Raw genomic sequence first — 25,043 nt, forward strand, 5'->3', positions numbered from 1 at the left:
GCAAATGCTCAGATCAGTCAGAATGTAACCAACGTTGCCAACGTCAGCCATCACAAGACACTGGGGGCTGGGGCTACACTGAGAATTTCTAGGTGCTTATTTAGCAAGAAAACAAGTAAGTTGTTTGCTGTTTTATACTTAATCTGTTTCTTTTAATGTTTACTTTGATTTAACATATTTGTTTTTACCAAAGGAGCGCTGTTTAATATCACTTTAACATTTATGTATTGGTTAGGAGGCTAATGTGGATTTATTTTGGTACCACTGGTCATGTTGTCATTTAGTCACTTTATCAATCAGTCAGTTTTATATAACCACAAGATCCCTAAAGATACTCTGAGCGATGTCCTGATTTTAGTTATTTTCCTCAAATTCTCTTATGCTTAAAGAGATATGGGAATGCAATTACTAAAAGATATAAGAAGTTAAATACATATTCAAAGTCCTACTCAAGAGGATCTGCCCTTGAGCAATGTATGGCTGGTAAGCCAATCAGTAATAGCATATGCATGTGGCTCTCACTCTCTACTCGTGTACTGCTCAGGGCCAGCTCAGTAGTGTGCCTTGTGCACCAGCAAAACTATGGATGGATCACAATCCTTTAGGAAAACTTATCTGATGTTTTTCCACAGAAAACCACCATTAATATCTATGGTGATTTTTGTAGATAAATCATTTGATACGTTTTCTAAATAATTGTTATTGACCTATGTGTGTTTAACCTAGCAAACATCAGAGAAATAATAAGCAATAACAAATGAAAGCATTTTATTATTGCTTTATTATGTCACTTTAAGATCTGCAAGTGGTACATTTAACAAGATTCTTAGCTGTAAAATGAAGTAATACAGAAACATTTAATATGATCTAGCTATGGTGTTGATATTTTTGCAATTCTCTTTTCCCTTTTGTTTTTTGTGTTAATGAGGCATATTTAAGAAATGTCTTGCGGAACGATCAGGTCCGCAAGACATCGCTGAATGCGGAGAGCAATATGCTCTCTGCGTATAACATTGCACCAGCAGTTCACAAGAGCTGCTGGTGCAACGCCGCCCCCTGCAGACTCGCGGCCAATGGGCCACTAGCAGGGGGTGTCAATCAACCCGATCGTGCTCACAGCAGGCGGAGAGGGTTATGGAGCAGCGGTCTTTGTGACCGCTGCTTCATAACTGCTGTTTCTGGCGAGTCTGAAGACTCGCCAGAAACACGGGCCGTCAAGCTCCTTTCGGAGCTTGATAGATAGGTCCCATAGAGAGTTAAATGAAAATGCGAACATATTGATAAGTAAATAAATTATTTGAAACAATAACACAAGCAACATGTTGTGTATGCGCTCTTTCTTGTGCGTGCCGAGTTGAAAACCTGTGTGCACAATACACAGTCTAAAGCGAGCATTGTATCTATAAAGCAGGGCTAGTTTGCTCCCTTAAAGACTTAGGCCTAGATTTGGAGTTCGGCGGTAGCCGTCAAAACCAGCGTTAGAGGCTCCTAATGCTGGTTTTGGGCGCCCGCTGGTATTTGGAGTCAGTGATTAAAGGGTCTAACGCTCACTTTTCAGCCGCGACTTTTCCATACCGCAGATCCCCCTACGCCATTTGCGTAGCCTATCTTTTCAATGGGATCTTTCTAACGCTGGTATTTAGAGTCGTTTCTGAAGTGAGCGTTAGAGCTCTAACGGCAAAATTCCAGCCGCCTGAAAATAGCAGGAGTTAAGAGCTTTCTGGCTAACGCCGGTTTATAAAGCTCTTAACTACTGTACCCTAAAGTACACTAACACCCATAAACTACCTATGTACCCCTAAACCGAGGTCCCCCCACATCGCCGCCACTCTATTTAAATTTTTAACCCCTAATCTGCCGACCGCCACCTACGTTATACTTATGTACCCCTAATCTGCTGCCCCTAACCCCGCCGACCCCTATATTATATTTCTTAACCCCTAACTTGCCCCCCACAACGTCGCCGCAAGCTACTTAAAATAATTAACCCCTAATCTTCCGACCGCAAATTGCCGCCACCTACGTTATCCCTATGTACCCCTAATCTGCTACCCCTAACATCGCCGACCCCTATATTATATTTATTAACCCCTAATCTGCCCCCCTCAACGTCGCCGACACCTGCCTACACTTATTAACCCCTAATCTGCCGAGCGGACCTGAGCGCTACTATAATAAAGTTATTAACCCCTAATCCGCCTCACTAACCCTATCATAAATAGTATTAACCCCTAATCTGCCCTCCCTAACATCGCCGACACCTAACTTCAATTATTAACCCCTAATCTGCCGACCGGAGCTCACCGCTATTCTAATAAATGTATTAACCCCTAAAGCTAAGTCTAACCCTAACACTAACACCCCCCTAAGTTAAATATAATTTTTATCTAACGAAATAAATTAACTCTTATTAAATAACTTATTCCTATTTAAAGCTAAATACTTACCTGCAAAATAAATCCTAATATAGCTACAATATAAATTATAATTATATTATAGCTATTTTAGGATTACTATTTATTTTACAGGCAACTTTGTAATTATTTTAACCAGGTACAATAGCTATTAAATAGTTAAGAACTATTTAATAGTTACCTAGTTAAAATAATAACAAATTTACCTGTAAAATAAATCCTAACCTAAGTTATAATTAAACCTAACACTACCCTATCAATAAAATAATTAAATAAACTACCTACAATTACCTACAATTAACCTAACACTACACTATCAATAAATTAATTAAACACAATTCCTACAAATAAATACAATTAAATAAACTAGCTAAAGTACAAAAAATAAAAAAGAACTAAGTTACAGAAAATAATAAAATATTTACAAACATAATAAAAATATTACAACAATTTTAAACTAATTACACCTACTCTAAGCCCCCTAATAAAATAACAAAGCCCCCCAAAATAAAAAATTCCCTACCCTATTCTAAATTAAAAAAGTTACAAGCTCTTTTACCTTACCAGCCCTGAACAGGGCCCTTTGCGGGGCATGCCCCAAGAATTTCAGCTCTTTTGCCTGTAAAAAAAAACATACAATACCCCCCCCCCCAACATTACAACCCACCACCCACATACCCCTAATCTAACCCAAACCCCCCTTAAATAAACCTAACACTAAGCCCCTGAAGATCTTCCTACCTTGTCTTCACCATCCAGGTATCACAGATCCGTCCTGGCTCCAAGATCTTCATCCAACCCAAGCGGGGGTTGGCGATCCATAATCCGGTCCAGAAGAGGCTCCAAAGTCTTCCTCCTATCCGGCAAGAAGAGGACATCCGGACCGGCAAACATCTTCTCCAAGCGGCATCTTCGATCTTCTTCCATCCGGAGCGAAGCGACAGGATCCTGAAGACATCCAGCGCGGAACATCCATCCGGACCGACGACTGAACGACGAATGACTGTTCCTTTAAGGGACGTCATCCAAGATGGCGTCCCTCGAATTCCGATTGGCTGATAGGATTCTATCAGCCAATCGGAATTAAGGTAGGAATTTTCTGATTGGCTGATGGAATCAGCCAATCAGAATCTAGTTCAATCCGATTGGCTGATCCAATCAGCCAATCAGATTGAGCTCGCATTCTATTGGCTGTTCCGATCAGCCAATAGAATGCGAGCTCAATCTGATTGGCTGATTGGATCGGCCAATCGGATTGAACTAGATTCTGATTGGCTGATTCCATCAGCCAATCAGAAAATTCCTACCTTAATTCCGATTGGCTGATAGAATCCTATCAGCCAATCGGAATTCGAGGGACGCCATCTTGGATGACGTCCCTTAAAGGAACAGTCATTCGTCGTTCAGTCGTCGGTCCGGATGGATGTTCCGCGCTGGATGTCTTCAGGATCCTGCCGCTTCGCTCCGGATGGAAGAAGATCGAAGATGCCGCTTGGAGAAGATGTTTGCTGGTCCGGATGTCCTCTTCTTGCCGGATAGGAGGAAGACTTTGGAGCCTCTTCTGGACCGGATTATGGATCGCCAACCCCCGCTTGGGTTGGATGAAGATCTTGGAGCCAGGACGGATCGGTGATACCTGGATGGTGAAGACAAGGTAGGAAGATCTTCAGGGGCTTAGTGTTAGGTTTATTTAAGGGGGGTTTGGGTTAGATTAGGGGTATGTGGGTGGTGGGTTGTAATGTTGGGGGGGGGTATTGTATGGTTTTTTTTACAGGCAAAAGAGCTGAAATTCTTGGGGCATGCCCCGCAAAGGGCCCTGTTCAGGGCTGGTAAGGTAAAAGAGCTTGTAACTTTTTTAATTTAGAATAGGGTAGGGAATTTTTTATTTTGGGGGGCTTTGTTATTTTATTAGGGGGCTTAGAGTAGGTGTAATTAGTTTAAAATTGTTGTAATATTTTTCTTATGTTTGTAAATATTTTTTTATTTTCTGTAACTTAGTTCTTTTTTATTTTTTGTACTTTAGCTAGTTTATTTAATTGTATTTATTTGTAGGAATTGTGTTTAATTAATTTATTGATAGTGTAGTGTTAGGTTAATTGTAGGTAATTGTAGGTAGTTTATTTAATTATTTTATTGATAGGGTAGTGTTAGGTTTAATTATAACTTAGGTTAGGATTTATTTTACAGGTAAATTTGTTATTATTTTAACTAGGTAACTATTAAATAGTTCTTAACTATTTAATAGCTATTGTACCTGGTTAAAATAAATACAAAGTTACCTGTAAAATAAATATTAATCCTAAAATAGCTATAATATAATTATAATTTATATTGTAGCTATATTAGGATTTATTTTACAGGTAAGTATTTAGCTTTAAATAGAAATAAGTTATTTAATAAGAGTTAATTTATTTCGTTAGATAAATATTATATTTAACTTAGGGGGTGTTAGTGTTAGGGTTAGACTTAGCTTTAGGGGTTAATACATTTATTAGAATAGCGGTGAGCTCCGGTCGGCAGATTAGGGGTTAATAATTGAAGTTAGGTGTCGGCGATGTTAGGGAGGGCAGATTAGGGGTTAATACTATTTATGATAGGGTTAGTGAGGCGGATTAGGGGTTAATAACTTTATTATAGTAGCGCTCAGGTCCGCTCGGCAGATTAGGGGTTAATAAGTGTAGGCAGGTGTCGGCGACGTTGTGGGGGGCAGGTTAGGGGTTAATAAATATAATATAGGGGTCGGCGGTGTTAGGGGTAGCAGATTAGGGGTACATAGGGATAACGTAGGTGGCGGCGGTTTACGGAGCGGCAGATTAGGGGTTTAAAAAAATATGCAGGGGTCAGCGATAGCGGGGGCGGCAGATTAGGGGTTAATAAGTGTAAGGCTAGGGGTGTTTAGACTCGGGGTACATGTTAGAGTGTTAGGTGCAGACGTAGGAAGTGTTTCCCCATAGGAAACAATGGGGCTGCGTTAGGAGCTGAACGCTGCTTTTTTGCAGGTGTTAGGTTTTTTTTCAGCTCAAACAGCCCCATTGTTTCCTATGGGGGAATCGTGCACGAGCACGTTTTTGAGGCCGGCCGCGTCCGTAAGCAACTCTGGTATCGAGAGTTGTATTTGCGGTAAAAATGCTCTACGCTCCTTTTTTGGAGCCTAACGCAGCATTTGTTTGAACTCTCGATACCAGAGTTAATTTTATGGTGCGGCCAGAAAAAAGCCCGCGGAGCGTTAACAGCCCTTTTACCGCCGAACTCCAAATCTAGGCCTTAGAGAGCCCTTGATTAATGCATTCTCATACCCAAACATGAGGCAAACTCCTAGTAATGCATGGCTGTGGATTTGTTGCTTTGTCTGATTGTTTACATATAAATACTACTCTATCTGTGAAGTCATTTTGTATTGCATGTCTGAAAGGCTATAAAGAGTGACAAACAGGAATTTACTACCCTGTAATACTGTATCAGGTCAGGGGTATAAATGATAGTAATTGTGTACTTTTTGGGACAGGAATACAGCCCTCCAACACATTATGGGCTAGATTACGAGAGGAGCTCTATTTTGCCTTCGCTAGACGGAGGTTTTTTGCGCTATGTTCAGAATTATACAACATTATTTGATGGGTTTACTGGCCCTTTAATGCATTTTTAAAATATTTTTTATTAGACAGTGTCAATGAATGTAACTTTACAGTTAAATGTATATTTGATGTGTTTTGTGCAACTTTTTTGTCTCGCGTAATAGTTAACCAGAGCTCTGAAGTCGTGCTAACCCAACGCTCGTTAAATTCCATTGCACTCAAGCGAATGCATTTACATTCCACTCGTAATATGCGCACTATTTGCATTGCGAAAAGCTGACAAATACCCCATATTGCTTGCGTGCTACAGTTAGCGCATCACTCGGAATTTAGCCCTTTATGTGGCCCCAGCACACACTATAAGGTAGATTTATCAAGCAGTGGATGCTGCAATCTACCCCCGAAGTTTCAGGTCCGTCTGAAACTTAAGTTAAGAACAAGTGGTCGTAATAGCGCTGCTCCTTAACTGATCAGATAAGATCAGGATGATTGACACCCCCTGGGCGGCATTGCACAAGCATTTCATCAGAAATCATGAAGAAGTAATTGATCCTTAATATATTGATCCAGTAAATTCAGGGTATGTGTAAATTATATTTTTTCACACTTATCTTATAATTGTTGATGTGCAGATCACTTATATTTACAGTATTTTTATAGTAGATTAGGTAATGGCATTAAAGGGACATAAAATAATTGCAGCAATCATTTTGGTCAAACATATCTTATTCGCTCCTACATCAACTGCACAGCATGATCACACACACATACGACATCAAAATATGTGCATTGCCTATTTATTCTTCTTTTGTAGCAGGCTGCATAGCTTCTGGTAACAGTTCTTCAAAAGGACAGGGGTCTGTAGAGGAAATGGGCCCGTGCTGACTTTGTATTCTCTCGATTTTTAACTTCTGAAAACAACAAAAATGTTATCTTTAATGTTAAAGGGACATGAAACCCAAAAATTTTCTTTCATGATTCAGATAGAGAATACGATTTTAAACAACTTTTCAATTTACTTCTATTATTTAATTTGCTTCATTCTCTTGTTATTCTTTGCTAAAAGGTTTATCTATGAAAGGTCAGGAGCAGCAGAGAATCTAGGATCTAGCTGCTGATTGGTCGCTGCATATATATACCAATTGTCACTGGCTCACCCATGTGTTTAGTTAGAAACCAGTAGTGCATTGCTGCTCCTTCAACAAATGATACCAAGAGAACAAATTAAATAATAGAAGTAAATTAGAAAGTTGTTTAAAATTGTATTCTCTGTCTGAATCATGAAAGAATTGTTTGGGGTTTTATGTCCCTTTAATCTACTGATTTTGTAAAAACAAAATTCAAGGGTTTAGCTATTATATTACAGGTTGAGCCTTCAGGCTCGCCGGTAAGCAAGATTTAAGAAGCTGTTCCTTAACTCGTCCGCCACCTCTGAGGCGGCGGACAGCAATCATCCCAATTGAATACAATCGGGATGATTTACACCCCCTGCTAGCAGCCAATAGGCCACGAATATGCAAGGGGCGGCATTGCACAAGCATTCCACTAGAAATGCTTGTGCAATGATAAATGCCGACAGGGTATGCAGTGAACATGATCCGCTACAGCAGATCATGTCCGCTCACACAATGATAAATCGACCTCTATGTCTTTTTAAGGGATTTAAACTAAGCATTATTATTATAGGGGGCATGTGTGTTTCTTGGATTATTGGTTTCCCTTTTTATTAGTGTTAAAAGTTATAATTATTTTTTATTTAACTTTCATTCATTGAGCAAGTAGCAATTTAATCTGTTTAGTGACATTACCTCCTGATGTCACCCAATATGACAAGGGTCATTTCAGTGTTTAGAAGATGCGCAAAAACAATATTCCATTTGCAAACTTTTTTAGGTACTCTTGTCCTTGGTAAACGTTGGAGGGGAGAATCTGCTGGCGGTCATGGGATATATAGGATCCACTGACGTACTTCCATGAAGTGACTCATATGGCTGGAGTTTAGACACTTGGGGAGATATTTATCAAGCCGTCAACCGCAAATACGCTGGAATTCCGTAGCGTAATTGTGGCGAGCTTGATTAGACCTAGTTATCAAAGCCTACAGACCGGCAAAATTTGAAATCTGTGATGTAACATACGATCCACCGGTCTCAATCCGACACAGATCGATGCTTACGTCATTACAGATGTTCCGAATACACATTTGTCACTATTTGACACTTTTTCAAAGTTATTAAATAGTTAACAGGTATGCTCGCAGCTATTCCTGCCCAGCGTACCTGGTTTTCAGTCCGCCACCCTTGAGGCGGCGGATGCCATAGGAATCAATGGGAGTCTGAAAGCAGTGAAAGCTTATGTTCGATGCTGCCAGATATCCCATTGATTTATATGGTAGAAAACCAGTTACGTTTATACCTAACACCCTAACATAAGCCCCGAGTCGAAACTCCCCTAATCTGCCACCCCAACATCGCTGCAACCTAAATAAAATTATTAACCCCTATTCCGCCGCTCCCCGACACCGCCGCAACTAAATAAATGTATTAACCCCTATTCCACCGCTCCCGGACCCTGCTGCCACTAAATAAATGTATTAACCCCTAAACCTCTGGCCTCCCACATCAGTACCATTAACTAAACCTATTAACCCCTAAACCGCCAGCCCCCCACATCGCCATAGACTAAATTAAGCTATTAACCCCTAAACCTAACAACCCGCTAACTTTACATTAAAATTACAACATTCCTATCTTATAATAAATTAAAACTTACCTTTAGAATTAAAATAAACTATATTAAACTATTACTTAACCTACCCTAACTATTATACTAAAATTACATTAAACTAGCAATTAAATTAACTATATTACATATTAAAAAACCCTAACCCTACTCAAATGATTTAAATATACTATTAAAAATTACTAAGTTACAAAAACAAACACTAAGTTACAAAAAAACCCATTATCAAAAATAAAAACAAATTACACCTAATCTAATAGCCCTATCAAAATAAAAAACCCTAGCCTACAATAAACTACCAATGGCCCTGAAAAGGGCCTTTTGCGGGGCATTGCCCCAAAGAAATCAGCTCTTTTACCTGTAAAAAAAATACAAACACCCCCCAACAGTAAAACCCACCACCCAAACAAGCCCCCCAAATAAAAAGCTTCTCTAAAAAACCTAAGCTCCCCATTGCCCTGAAAAGGGCATTTGTATGGGCATTGCTCTTAAAAGGGCATTTAGCTCTTTTACCTGCCCAGACCCTACTCTAAAAATAAAACCCACCAAAAAAAACCTTAAGCAAACCTAACACTAACCCCCGACGATCCACTTACAGTTTTTGAAGTTCCACTTGAAGAATCCATCCAGCCGGCAAGAAGTCTTCATCCGGGCGGCCTCTTCTATCTTCATCCATCCGGCAAAGTCTTCATCCATGCGGCCTCTTCTATCTTCATCCATCCGGCGTGGAGCATGTCCATCCTGAAGACATCCGGCGCGGAGCTCCTCTTCAATACGGTCGCCGCCGTAAACTGGAACTTGAATGCAAGTGACGTCATCCAAGATGGCGTCCCTTGCATTCCTATTGGCTGAAAGGTTTAAATCAGCCAATAGGATTAGAGCTGCTAAAATTCTATTGGCTGATCCAATCAGCCAATAGAATTTGAGCAGCTCTCATCCTATTGGCTGTTCCAATCAGCCAATAGGATTGAGCTCTCATCCTATTGGCTGATTGGAACAGCCAATAGGATGAGAGCTGCTCAAATCCTATTGGCTGATTGGAACAGCCAATAGGATTTTAGCAGCTCTAGGAATGCAAGGGATGCCATCTTGGATGACGTCACTTGTATTCAAGTTCCAGTCTACGGCGGCAACCGTATTGAAGAGGAACTCTGCACCGGATGTCTTCAGAATGGACCCGCTCCACGCCAGATGGATGAAGATAGAAGAGGCCGCATGGATGAAGACTTCGCCGGATGGATGAAGACAGAAGAGGCCGTCCGGATGAAGACTTCTTGCCGGCTGGATGGATCCTTCAAGCAGAACTTCAAAAACTGTAAGTGGATCGTCGGGGGTTATTGTTAGGTTTATTTAAGGTTTTTTTGGGTGGGTTTTATTTTTAGAGTAGGGTCTGGGCAGGTAAAAGAGCTAAATGCCCTTTTAAGGGCAATGCCCATACAAATGCCCTTTTCCGGACAATGGGGAGGTTAGGTTCTTTAGATAGGCTTTTTATTTGGGGGGGTTGGTTCGGTGGGTTGTGGGTTTTACTGTTAGGGGGTGTTTGTATTTTTTTTTTACAGGTAAAAGAGCTGATTTCTTTGGGGCAATGCCCCGCAAAAGGCCCTTTTAAGGGCCATTGGTAGTTTATTGTAGGCTAGGGTTTTTTATTTTGGGAGGGCTTTTATTTTTTTTGATAGGGCTATTAGATTAGGTGTAATTCGTTTTTATTTTTTATACTGTGTTTTTTTTTTGTAACTTAGTGTTTGTTTTTGTAACTTTAATTTTTAATAAGGTTAAATAGTATATTTAAATAATTTTAGTAGTGTTAGGGTTTTTGTAATATAGTTAATTTAATTGCTAGTTTAATGTAATTGTAGTATAATAGTTAGGGTAGGTTAATTAATAGTTTAATATAGTTTATTTTAATTCTAAAGGTAAGTTTTAATTTATTATAAGATAGGGATGTTGTAATTTTAATGTAAAGTTAGAGGGTTGTTAGGTTTAGGGGTTAATAGCTTAATTTAGTTTATGGCGATGTGGGGGCTGGCGGTTTATGGGGTTAATAGGTTTAGTTAATGGTAGTGATGTAGGAGGCCAGAGGTTTAGGGGTTAATATGTTTATTTTGGTGGCGGCGGGGTCCGGGAGCGGCGGGATAGGGGTTAATATGTTTATTTAGGTGGCGGTGGGGTCTGGGAGCGGTGGAATAGGGGTTAATACATTTATTTAGGTGGCGGCGGGGTCCGGGAGCAGCAGAATATGGGTTAATACATTTATTTAGTGGCAGCGGGGTAGGGGTTAATAACTTTATTAAAGTTGCGGCGGGGTCCGGGAGCGGCGGGATAGTGGTTAAACATTTTAGTATAGTGGCGGCGTTTAGTGGCAGGGTATAAATAAAGTTGGGAAAAAGCCGAATAGCAGCGAGATTGATGACTGTTAGTTAACAACAGTCCGATGCTCATCACCCCGTACTTGGTGCACAGCTTTTTGACGGCTTTTTTTATAAATATGGAGATCATATTCAGGTTTGCGATGTTAGGCGAGCGTATTGGTGCTGGCGAATGCAGCATAGTTGAGGCTTTGATAAATATCCCTCTTGGACTTACTCCCCAGTTGGAGATAACAGATATATCAGTGGCACTCTGAGTGACTGTTTGGCAAGTTGTGTAACACACATACAGTATTGTTTTATCCATATTTAAGTAAGTTTTGAAGTGTGGAAGAGTTCAAGTTTATTGGAGGTTTCTAATTTGGGCTTTTATCTTAGAGCTAACATAACTCTAAACTATGTGAGCACTTAGGGTAGTTTAGGTTTTTTAGTGTTAGGTTCTTTTATTTTGGGGGGTGGGGGGGTTTAATGTTAGGTGGGACTTTGTATATTTTTTGTAAAAGAGCTGATTATCTTGGGGCAATACTCTATTATTAGAGTACGGAGTGTTTTTATTTTGGAAGGGGGCTTTTTTTTTAATAGGGATTAGGTTTAATTTTGTTAAATTTGGTAATTTGATTTTTTTATTTTCTGTAATGATAGCTTTTTTTATTTTTTGTAAACTTAGTGTGTTTTTTTTTGTAACTTTAGAATGTATTAGTTTAGGTAATTTGGGTTTATTTAATGGGGTGTTAGGTTAGGGGTTGTTAGGTTAGGGGGTGTTAGGTTAGTGTACTGTACTTAGTTATTTAAATAGTTATTTGCATTGTAGGTTTTGCGGTTTAAAGGGTTAATAAGTTAAATAGGTTTATTGCGATGTAAGGGTTTTGCGGTTTAGGGGTTAATAGGGTAAATAGGTTTATTGCAATATAGGGATTTTGCAGTTTAGGGGTTAATAGGGAAAATAGGTTTATTGCGATGTGGGGGGTTTGCGGTTTAGGAGTTAATAGTTTGTGTAGGATTTTTTTTTTTATATTTCGTGTGGGCGGTGGTTTTTTTTTAATACTTGATGTGGGCGGTTAGTTTTTTGTTTAAATACTTTAATGTGGGCGATTAGGTGTTGCTTTTGTAATGCTCCATTTGCCTTCGATGCATCCCGGTGAATCCCTTCGGTGGATTCTTTCACCACCCTGCCATTTTCGGAATTCAGGATGCAGCTTAAGCGATGGACATTACAACGCAATTATAGTATAGCTTAACCTGTTGTCCTCTAAATTCCTAGAGATGTGTGTATGTCTTTCTAAGGGATTTAAACTGGCCATTATTTGTATGGTGAGCATGTGTATTTCTTGGGTTATAGGTTTATTTTATTTTTTAATAGTGATAAAAGCAGTTAAGTCTGTTAGGTGATGTTGCCTCCTAATATCATCCAATACGTCAAGGGTATATTCATTATGTTTCAAAGCTGAAAATGCGCAAAACCAAAGCTCCATTTGCAAACGTTTTGGGTACTAATTAATATTTTAAAAATATATTATTGATAGAAGTGTACACTGTACATTGATATTGCTGCTGTTCACTGCACATAAGCAACAGCTGCAGGAAGTCGTGTGTACATCACTAGTGACTGGTTAACAAATGGTCATTTTTTTTTTTCAAGACATATTGTAAAAGGTTATGAAGTAAATAACTACAAATTAATTTAACAACAAAAATAAGCTGAAATGTATAAAAAGCACCATGAACTGTAAAGCTGTTATGATAAAATGTTTTAAGACAGAAATCACTAAAAACTGATAAGGTTATGATGGCACTAGATATGAGAATACATAATAAAAAAATAAGTACTTTCAAGTCCATGTACAGACCTTGCTGAGAGCCTATTTAACTTTAATCTCTGTGTTCAACACAAAAGATGAAGCATTCCCAAAAGTTTTGCATTGTGCTAGCACTCACAAAAGATAGAGGACTATAGTATGGTATGTGCTTTTTCACATAAAAACAGAATGGGTTTCGTTAACTACAATACAAGTAACTCTGCCTTCTGACTAAGTCAGTGTGTGCGCTGTAGGTGTATCATACTGATGGAGTGATTCTTTGTATGTGAGAATAATGAAACAGGTGACACTTTGCCAAGATAAGGTCTCACTGATGTATTAAAGGGACATGGACATAAAAATGAATCTTTCAAATAGAAAATACAGTTTTTAAAACTTTTCGGTTAATTATTTTTTCAAAATTACCTCTTTCTCTAGGATTCCTTTGTTGAAATTAAGCTCCTTTCTATGAGGGTATATAGAGGTAGGCATGTGCATAACATTGTTACAACCAGCATTGCAAACACTGTTGCCATATAGTGAAGATGACATGTGCATACCTTGGTATGCTCCCATGGAAAGGAGCTTAGTTTCAACATCTGAATTACAAATGCTTAACTTCAAATTTAATATCCCTTTAATTATGGCATTATGTCTGTGACCCTGTAATCCTTCTGTGCCAGTCTGCTTTCACTGTCTTGTATGTATTTATTGAACGCTTTGCACAGTGCTGCAGAATCTGTTGGCACATTACAAATAATTATAATAATATTTTATTTCTTAAAAAAAAGTTATGCTTTTAACCTTGATGTTGAATCTATCAGGAGGTGTACGTTTGCACATAACTAATTCTTAAAGTGAAAAAACTCTTAAAACAGGGGCACTTTCATTCATTAAACTTTACATTTAGGTGTTTTTTTTAAAAAAAATACCTTTTTCCTTATGACAGCAGACCAGTGATCTTCCTCCCGCAGCTCCTGCTGTACTTAGCACAGCATTGACAAATCTGGCTTCCTCCGATCATTGAGTGTACCACAAGGCATCCAACTCGTGAGCACACGCAATGATTGGAGGAAGCCGGATTCGTCATCAATATGCTAAGTACAGCAGGAGCTACGGGCAGAGGATCGCCGGTTGCTGTCATAAGGAAAAAGGTAAGTATTTAAATTAAAAAAAATGCTTAAATGTAAAGTTTAATAAATGAAAGTGCTCCTGTTTTTAATGAGTATTTTTTTTTTTAATAACGGGCACTTTCTTATTACATTCAGTTTAAAGGGACATTCAACACTTAGTGTAACATGTTTTGATATGGTAAATAAAAAAACGGAGGTCCGCCTACACTATACCCCAACTCCCTTGCCGCCTTGCTTCTGTCCTAATCAGCGGCGCTAACTACTCTAATAGCCGGTCAATATGGATGCCGAACTCCCCCCACTATTACGTAGCTACCTTCTTCTTCATCTGATAAGCAAATCAGAATCCAGTCCTCGGACAGAAATTGCACGCGCGTGTATATATATATACACACACAGTCACCGGCCACTTTATTAGGTACACCTGTTGAATTGCTTGGTAACACAATTTGCTAATCAGCCAATCACATGGCAGCAACTCAATGCATTTACTTGATGAAGTTTAAACCGAGCATCAGAATGGGTAAGAAAGGGGATTTAAGTAACTTTGAACGTGGCATGGTTGTTGGTGCCAGACTGGCTGGTCTAAGTATTTCAAAAACTGCTGATCTACTGGGAATTTCACGCGCAACCCTCTGTAGGGTTTACAGAGAATGGTCAGAAAAAGAGAAAATATCCAGTGAGCAGCAGTTGTGTGGACTAAAATGCCTTGTTGATGTCAGAGGAGAATGGGCAGACTGGTTCGAGATGATAGAAAGGCAACAGTAACTCAAATAACCACTTTTTACAACCAAGGTATGCAGAATACCATCTCTGAACACACAACACATCGAACCTAGAAGCAGATTATCTACAGCAGCAGAAGACCACACTGGTGCCACTCCTGTCAGCTAAGAACAGGAAACTGAGGCTACAGTTTGGACAATAGAAGATTGGAAAAACGTAGCCTGGTCTGATGAGTTTCGATTTCAGCTGCGACATTCAGATGGTAGGGTCAGAATTTGGCATAAACATGAAAGCATGGATCCATCCTGCCTTGTATCAACAGTTCAGGCTATTGTTGGTGGTGTAATGGTGTGGGGGATATTTTCTTGGCACACTTTGGGCCCCTTAGTACCAAATGAGCTTCGTTTAAATGCCACGGCCTACCTGAGTATTGTTGCTGACCATGTCCATCCTTTTATGACTACAGTGTAGCCATCCTCTGATGGCTACTTCCAGCAGGATAATGCACCATGTCACAAAGCTTAAATCATCTCAAACTGGTTTCATGACAATGTCACTTTACTCCAATAGCCTCCAAAGTCACCAGATCTCAATCTAATAGAGCATCTTTGAGATGTGGTGGAACGGGAGATTCGCATCATGGATGTGCAGCTGACAAATCTGCAGCAACTGGGTGATGCTATTAGGGATGCACCAAAATTTTGTCCGCAGAAACGTTTTGGCCGAAAATAGCATTTTTGGTTATTTTGGGTTTTCGGATTTTTTGCCTTTTATTTTCAGCAAAATTATTGTGTAGCATATTTCAAATCTGATGCTAGCCTAGAGCTGCTGTTTGAGTTCATTACTTGACTTACTGTTTTGCATATAATAATAGTTTTCTAGGACTATACTTTATTTGGATAATTGGTAAAAAAAAAAACCCTGTTAAATCTAATTATTTTTTGTCCAATTTTAGTGTGCTACTTTCAATAAAAGTGTAGTTATTTTATTTTATTTGCAATTCAGATACATTCATTAAATAATCTAATTATGCAAAAAAAACTAAAACAAAAATATTTTAAAATAGTTGCTTAAGAAAACATGTTTACAGTAGACTTTATATAGGTGTTTAAATCATTTGTTTAAAAAAGGTCATTTTCGGTTTCAGTTTTCGGCCAAGAGCATCCTGAATTTTTGGTTTCGGTCCAGAATTTTCATGTCGGTGCATCCCTAGATGCTATCATGTCAATATGGATCAAACTGTCTGAGGAATGTTTCCAACACCTCTTTGAATCTATGCCACAAGGAATTAAGGCAGTTCTGAAGGCAAAAGGGGGTCCAACCGGTAATAGCAAGGTGCACCTAATAAAATGGCCGGTGAGTGTATATATATATATATATAATATATATATATATATATATATATATATATATATATATACACACACATATATATATATATACAGTATATATATATATATATATATATATATATATATATATAAATCAAAATAAATCAAAAAGTTGCTGTAGTAAGCATATAAACATTTAAAAAAATTGTTAATACATTTTCAAAATATGATCTTTAAGAGGAAAAACATGACTTTAAAGTTTCTTTAAGTGGATGATTGCCTGGAGAACTAAAAAAAAAATGCTTGGCATGTGCACTTAAGTGATAATGTACAGATTCTCCCTAGGGATAATGGAGAGGTGACAATGACATACAGATGATTCCTGCTGGAGAGATGCTCTGTGAGTACATGCTAGGGGTACTGAAGAAATGCTCTGCAGATCTGTCCTATGGCTATTAATTAACCACTGTAGGCAAGGCATAGCATTAGATATCAGATGTTTAGCGCAGAGCAAGTGGATAATTACACAACCGTTGTGAACAGGTTATTTGCAGATACATACAGATGTGCACACTGTGTAAGATTCATACGTGTTCAAGGGAAAGAGAAGACAGAATCTACATCTCAACATTTTTAGTCAGTTGTTCTGAGATAACAGGGACAGTTTGATCTCTCTCAGGTTAAAGAGACAGTAAAGTCAAAAATACAATTGTAATGATGCAGACGACACTTGCAGTTTACTTCTGATATCAGATTTGTTTTCTTCTCTTGGTATCCTTGGCTGACTCACTGTAGGGAATTGCTGCTACTGAACCTACTTAGGTATCTTTTAAAATGTAATATTGCATATTCTATCTGAATCATAAAACTTTAACCTAATTGTTCCTTTAATGGGGTCAGGACTACCAAGCATGCTATGCTGGCATGTAAATGGGCATGTTAAAGGGAAATGAAACCCATTTTTTTCTTCTTTCATGATTCAGATAAAATATGCCATTTTAAATAACTTTCTTTTTTACTTTTATTATTACATTTTCTGTTCTCTTGGTATATTTATAAAAAGCAGGGGAGTAAGCTCAGGAGTGTGCACGTGTCTGGAACACTATGGCAGCAGTTTTATCCAATTGCAAGAGCACTAGATGGCCGCACTATTTCCTGTCATGTAGTGCATCTCTCCAACAATGTATTTGTTAATGGAAGTAATTTGGAAACTTTTTTTTTAATGATATGCTCTGAATCATGAAACAATTTTGTGTGTGTTTCATATCCCTTTAAGAGATGCTGTGCATGTAAATCTATAGACTAGAAATGCTTTGCAAACACCTCTCCTTTATGTTGTGCTGGTTGGCTTCCAGCAGAGGAGGGGCTAAACTTGCAATGCTCTGCGAGCCCAGTTCAAGGTCAGGGGGAGTTTTGGGTGACATGCTGAGGAATTCCAGGACAGGAAGGTGAGATGTTATCTCCTGCTGATGTTTACACAGGTTGAATTGCACTCTGCTCCTCTCAGACTTTCATTGGCCTGGGGGGTCCTCAGATTGGCAAAGTTCCTGATTACTCCCTACATCCCATCTGACCCAGAGAGGTGTAAATGATCTGATGCACTACTCACACCAAAACATCACAGGATTTCTGTTTAGAAGAACTGGCGTTTGGAGTGGGATATCTTTGTCTTATCACCGGCCATACAATAGCCTTGCTAATATACATGATCGTATTTATACACAATATATAGTATTAAAGTATAAGGTCCCAGTATTATCAGTAAAGCTTAGGGAAACAGCTTAGCTCCCCCTTCACCAAGTCTGAAGCATTAATCAAGGAATGTAAATATTTTAAGAAGTCCCCATTACCTCAGTAAAAAATTACCTCATTTTAAAAGTTGGAAAATGTTGGTATTTTTATTTTTTTAAGCATAGCCATGCTTGATATAGTCTTGTCTCTCTGATTTTGTATGGGAATATGGGTGCAGTGAGGAAGGGACCTTTGTAGCTAAAACTCAGATATATTCACAAACAATGGGAATAAGAACATCTAATCGTGTCCACCTAGGCATAGTCAGCTGCCTGTGTTGTAGAAATCACTTTATCTTCCAGGCTGAGCAGACTGGCCTAAAAGTGTGCAGTGTTTTATTCTGCCATATTTATATTCATATATTTGTCTTTTCTAATATATATAAATATAAAATGCACACACGTGCACACCATATATAACTGATGCACATATATCAATACTTAGCTAGGGAGGGAGAGTTAGAGAAAGGATGGACGTGAGATTCCTAGAAGAAATAAGAATAAATCACTTGACAGGTCCACGGGCCTCACATCTGGAGCTGTTTAGTGGGATCTGGGGGGGAGCTGCCTGCACCTTGTGACTAGAGACATTTCCATTGTTTAAAGGGTTGCCTTATTAACCTCTTCATTGCCAGACACAGTTCACAGCAGGAAGCAAAGGGGTAAATGTATTTATTCAAAACCACTGAAAGAAAACTTCCCAACCTGCGCTAACCGCAAAGTAAAAAGGTTTGAATCACACTAAAATGAATTAAAGACGGTCATTAGATATTCTAAAATACTAGCATTTATCTGTCTGCCTGCGATAGGCACACCCATGCTTCTGGCAATAAGATGATAACACATTGCTAAAATAGACCGCAAGTTTTTGCATCTGGGAGTATTCGCAGCTGACAATTATTGGATTAAAAAGCCCCTAGAAGAGAGTGTATATGTGATTTGTTTTGTGTGTAGATATATTTTAATTAAAGTATACTATAGCAACAACAACAAAAAGTAGTCCCATTCACTGATAGAGGAGTTTACAAAAATTAAATACAGTTAAAGGGACATAATACTCATATGCTAAATCACTTGAAACTGAGGCAGTATAACTGTAAAAAGCTGACAGGAAAATATCACCTGAGCATTTCTATGTAAAAAAAAGAAGATATTTTACCTCACAATTTCCTCAGCTCAGCAGAGTAAGTTCTGTGTAAAAAGTTATAAAAAAATAAAAAATGAAGAAATTAGCAGCAGCCAATCAGCATCAACAGTGCTGAGGTCATGAACTATTTTACTGTGATCTCATGAGATTTCCCTTAACTCTCATGAGATTTCATAGTAAACTTCCTTTACCTGATTGGTGAAATAAGATGAGTGTGCACGAAAGCTCGCTCCTTCCGCTGTCCCGGGACAGACATACTGATTTGTTGCTTAGAAGTCCTTTACAATGGGATGTGACTACTGAGGAATTTTTGAGGTAAAATATCTTTCTTTTTTACATAGAGATGTTCAGGTGATATTTTCTAGTCAGCTTTTTACAGCTATGCTGCAGCACTATCAAGTGTTTCAACATTTGGGTATCATGGCCCTTTAAAGGGTCATAGAAGTAAAAAATTTACTTTTGTGATTCAGACAGAGCCAGCGGTGGTTCTAGAAATACAATATATAAGTTAAATTAAAAGTGAAATAAAAAATGTGATGTGTCTTTTTCTGCCTATCACAGGAGGGTGGGACTCCATGTTGCACCCTTTATTTTCTGAGGAGAATTTCGTTGTCAGCCTGAACTTTTCCTGATGTTTTTCTTGTTAAAGGAACAGTCAAGTCAAAATTAAACTTTCATGATTCAGATAGGGCATGACATTTTAAATAGCTTTCCAATTTACTTTTATCATCACATTTAGTTTGTTCTCTTGGTATTCTTTGTTGAAAGCTAAACCTAGGTAGGCTCATATACTAATTTCTAAGCCTTTGAAGGCCCCTCTTATCTGCATTTTGAAAGTTTTTCACAGCTAGAAAACGCTAGTTCATGTGTAGATAAATTGTGCTCACTCACGTGGAATTTGGGAATGGCTAATAAAGACATTATCTATCTTTTTAAACAATGAAAATTCTGGAGTAGACTGTCCCTTTAACACTTTCCTGCAGTTCTGTTTAACTCCTTAAAAAAAGTCGTAGGACAACAGTGAATTGTATGTCCGAGTTTAAAGTTGCAATCGTTATATGGGCAGTTGGGAGTGTGATGGCCAGGAGACTGGGGTGTGGTTGAGCATAAAGGGACAGCAGTAAGAGAGGCATTTCAATGAGCGCCTTCACATAATGCATGTGCAGCCTTAAAAATTGGGATGCTTTTTCAACCCTTCCCCTTTTAGAATCACCACTGGATAGACCATACAATTAAAAAAATGCAATTTATTTTTAATATTAAATTTACTTTTTTCTCTTGATTCAACTTGGGTCTTTCCTTAAAGTGATAGTAAATCCTAGCGTTTGTGAAATGTTTGGATTTACCAATGCAGCAAATAAAGGGGGCTTTCAGTCATGAAGTATAAAGCACGGCTATTGGCTAAGAGGTGGAAACGTCACTTTACTGAAAAATAGCTTTCTGCCATGAGAGGCCTGAGGTGCTCAGCGCGGCGAAACGCTTCAGACAAATAAAGAAACTTTCAGCACAAAGTATTTTATGAATGAAAGTCCCCTTTATTTGTTCCACTTGTAAATCCTAGCATTTCAGAAACGCTAGGATTTACTATCGCTTTAAGGACATACTGAAGTAGGCTGAGGAGCACCCATGCGTCTTAATCCCTATATTACTATGTGGTAGTAGTGTGAGAAGCAATGTAACAAAAGCAACCTGTAGATGGAGGCTGGAGTGCTGAGTGGCAGCAGAGAACACACACAGCTCTGTCTTCACATACTACTAGTAGCACATACAATTTGGTCCCCTATTAATAGAAAGAGTTTATGTTTAAGAAGTCTTCTTTATTAAACGTGCTTTTAACGCCTGCCATGTTCCCTAACTTAGGATACTATACTCTTTTTGCCATAAAGCTGCCTTCAGTTTTCAGATCAAACATTTATAGTATGCCAAAGGCAGTACATACTGTGATCTGAGATGTCACTGCAGAAAATGCAGCAAGTCTGCAAAAAGAACAGGACACATGCAAGAACTGTTAGTGCTTTCACTTTGCATCGCTGCTCCACGTCAGGCTGTTCTCTTCAAACAGCTCTGCACTCTGGCTGCTCTGTGTAAGTTTTTCTTAACACAGTGCAGCCAGAGCAAAGCGATGTTTGAAGAGAACAGTCAAATACAGAGCAGCACTGCAAAGCCGCAGCACATTGATTGATGATTGGCTTTCAGAGATTTTTTTTCTAGCGTCTTCTGGTCTGCAAAGCTGTGACTCCTGAATGTAAAATGTTCTTGTGAGCAAAGCACTTTTTTTTATTTGCAGTTAATTTGCAATGCAATTTTCAGCTGTTGCAATATATTATAAAAAATGTAAAATTGATTTATTCTCCAGTTAATCAATACTTTGCAATAGAGCTGGCGCTTTAGTGTAACTTCCTAATTTAAAAATGAATACATTATCAAAATGACCTGCAGAAACATTTTCACTTAAAAGAATCTCATCGCAGAAAATAACATTCTGGCTCTGGGATTAGTTAATAACCAGAACATGTTCCTATGTTACTTACTACCTTTCCTATGACAGAAACCTGGAAATGATGTTGAAGGTTATGTCTCTGAATATTATTCAGAAAAGAAAGCACAAACCCAGAAAGGAGATCACAGAATCAACAGGAATATACAAGCTTACAATATAGACTGAATGTGGACGTATACTTCCAACATTAAAGCATTCATCACAGGGCAGCATTTTAAAGGGACATGAAACCCCACATTTTTCTTTCATTATTCAGATAGAGAATACAATTTAAAAAAAAAAGTTTTTCAATTTTCTTCTATTATCATATTTGCTTTGTTATCATGTTATTCTTTGTTGAAAAGATACCTTGGTATAGGTGGGTAGTGTGCACATGCCTGAAACACTACGTGACAAGAAATAGTGCTGCCATCTAGTGCTCTTGCTAATGTATAACATTGTTACAAATCTGTTGCCATATAGTGCTGCAGATACGTGAACAATCCTGAGCTTATCTCACTGCTCTTCAACGATGGATAACAGGAAAAAGAAGAAAATTTAAAGGGACAGTCAACACCAAATTGTTTGTTGTTTAAAAAAAAGATAATCTCTTTATTACCCATTCCCCAGTTTTGCAAAACCAACACAGTTATAATAATACACGTTTTACCCCTGTGATTACCTTGCATCTAAGCTTCTGTTGACTGCCCCCTTATTTCAGTTATTTTGACAGACTTGCATTTAAGCCAATCAGTGCTCACTCCTAGGTCACTTCACATGCATGAGCTCAATGTTATCTATATGAAACACATGAACTAATGCCCTCTAGTGGTCAAATGCATTCAGATTAGAGGCAGTCTTCAAGGTCTAAGATATTAGCATATGAACCTCCTAGGTTTAGCTTTCAACTAAGAATACCAAGAGAACAAAGAAAAATTGGTGATAAAAGTAAATTGACAAGTTGTTTAAAATTACATGCCCTATTTAAATCATAAAAGGTTTTTTTGGACTTGACTGTCCCTTTAATAATAGAAGTAAATTGGAAAGTTATTTGAAATTGTATTCTCTATCTAAATCATGAAAGAAAAATTTGGAGTTTTATGTCCCTTTAACAGAGCTGCATAAACTCTGAACAAGAAGATACAGAAAGATTGGGTCACCAAATTTAATTTGAGATAATATTTTTTATTTGTATTAGTCTAACCTCTAAGTGAAACAGTATTTGTACATTTGCTTTGTAAAAATATTTTTACTATCTCTCAAAAGTAACTTATTTAGTTTTAATGTGTCCCCCCTCAAGTAGAAAATGGTTGAACATCCCTGGGTTCAATTAATAATTCTATTACAGTTCTGTTTTCAAATATAAAGAGCCAGATTACATGTAGAGCGCTAACAGTTACGCACAAGCAAAAAGGGGTTAATTGCGGGCATCAGGTTTCTCGCTCGTATTACAAGTTGAAAGTAAACGCAATCGCTTGAGCACAATTGAGGTTAACGCTCATTGGGATAGCGCATCTTCAGAGCTCTGGTTAACGGTTTTGCAGAAAAAAAAGTGTCACAAAACAACATAAAAAAATACATTACAAAGTATAATTACACTCATAATAACACCATATAATAAAATGATTTAAAAAAAATAGTACACAAAAAAGTTTATAAGGGCTCAAATATATGAGGACTCAGGTGTTAGGGGGAAAAAGGCAGACAAAGGGCTTTAACAATGAGATACATACACAAACATGTCTAAAGATGTATATTTATATATGTATATATGTTTGTACATATGTGTTTATATGTATTTATAGACATATATACACTTATAAATACATATTATGTATATATATATATATACTATATATATATATATATATATATATATATATATATATATATAGATAGATAGATAGATAGATAGATAGATAGATATAGACATTTAAAGTGTTATACTGTGCATTTACTGTAAATATTTCACATTCCAATGTTCTGCATATAGAGGAATGTTCTAATTATTGTTTAAACAGATATTCATATTCATATTCATATATATATATATATATATATATATATATATACAAAAAATACCAGCACTCACTTGTGAAGAATCAATATTGGGGTGCACTCAAAGTATCTATATAATAATCCAGAGCAGAGGCACTCGCCGTGTGAAAATCAAAATATTTATTAGAGTTACAGAGTAACTCTAATAAATATTTTGATTTTCACACGGCGAGTGCCTCTGCTCTGGATTATTATATATATATATATATATATACATAATCATGTGTGTGTGTGTGTGTGTGTATATATATATATATATATATATATATATATATACACACACTTTTTCTGTGTGTTTATATTAAAATATATATTTTTCTCTTGTTAAGTGTAGTCAGTCCACAGGTCATCCATTACTTATGGAATATATCTCTTCCTAACAGGAAGCTGCAAGAGGATCACCCAAGCAGAGCTGCTATATAGCTCCTCCCCTCACATGTCATATTCAGTCATTCTCTTGCAGCCTAACTAAAGATAGGTCGCTGTGAGAGGTCTGTGGTGTTTTTTAACTTAGTTTATTTCTACAATCAAAAGTTTGTTATTTTAAATGGCACCGGAGTGTGCTGTTTATTCTCAGGCAGCATTAGAAGAAGAATCTGCCTGCGTTTAATATGATCTTAGCAGACGTAACTAAGATCCACTGGCTGTTCTCATCTGAGGAGTGAGGTAACTTTAGAGAAGGGGAATAGCATGCAGGGCCCCCCTGCAAATGAGGTATGTGCAGTAATTATTTTTCTGAGGAATGGAATTGACTGAGAAAATACTGCTGATACCAATGTAAAGTAAGTTCAGCCTTAAATGCAGTGATAGCGACTGGTATTAGGCTGATGAGTGTGTGTACACTGAATGTATTTTTCTAAGGAATGGAATTGACTCTGAAAATACTGTTAATACTGAAATAATGTATGAGCCTTAACTGCAGTAAAAGCGACTGGTAGCAGGCTTATTAATAACAATTCATAACTTTTCAAATGTATGTTTAAAACGTTTACTGGCATGTTAATCGTTTTTTGTGAGGTACTTGGTGATAAAACTTATTGGGGCATGGTTTTTACCACATGGCCATCTTGTTTTCTGCATAGAAACAGTTTTCTGAGCTTCCTCACTGTTGTAATATGAGTGGGAGGGGCCTATTTTAGCGCTTTTTTGCGCAGTAAAAATTCAGTCACAATCTGTCTACTTCATCCTCCATGATCCAGATCGTCTCTAGAGAGCTCAGGGGTCTTCAAAATTCATTTTGAGGGAGGTAATCAGTCACAGCAGATTATTAAATTGTTATCCGTTTTTGGGTATTAAGGGGTTAATCATCCAGTTGCTGGTGGGTGCAATCCTTTGCTAACTTAATACATTTACTGTGAAAAATTGGTAGCTATAACTATTTTGGTTCATTGTTATTTCAACTGTGACAGCTTTTTGTGCTTCTTAAAGGCACAGTAGCGTTTTTTATATTGCTTGTAAATTTCTTTTGAAAAGTATTTCCAAGCTT

This window comes from Bombina bombina, chromosome 1 (assembly GCF_027579735.1).
Source record: "Bombina bombina isolate aBomBom1 chromosome 1, aBomBom1.pri, whole genome shotgun sequence".
Taxonomy (NCBI): domain Eukaryota; kingdom Metazoa; phylum Chordata; class Amphibia; order Anura; family Bombinatoridae; genus Bombina; species Bombina bombina.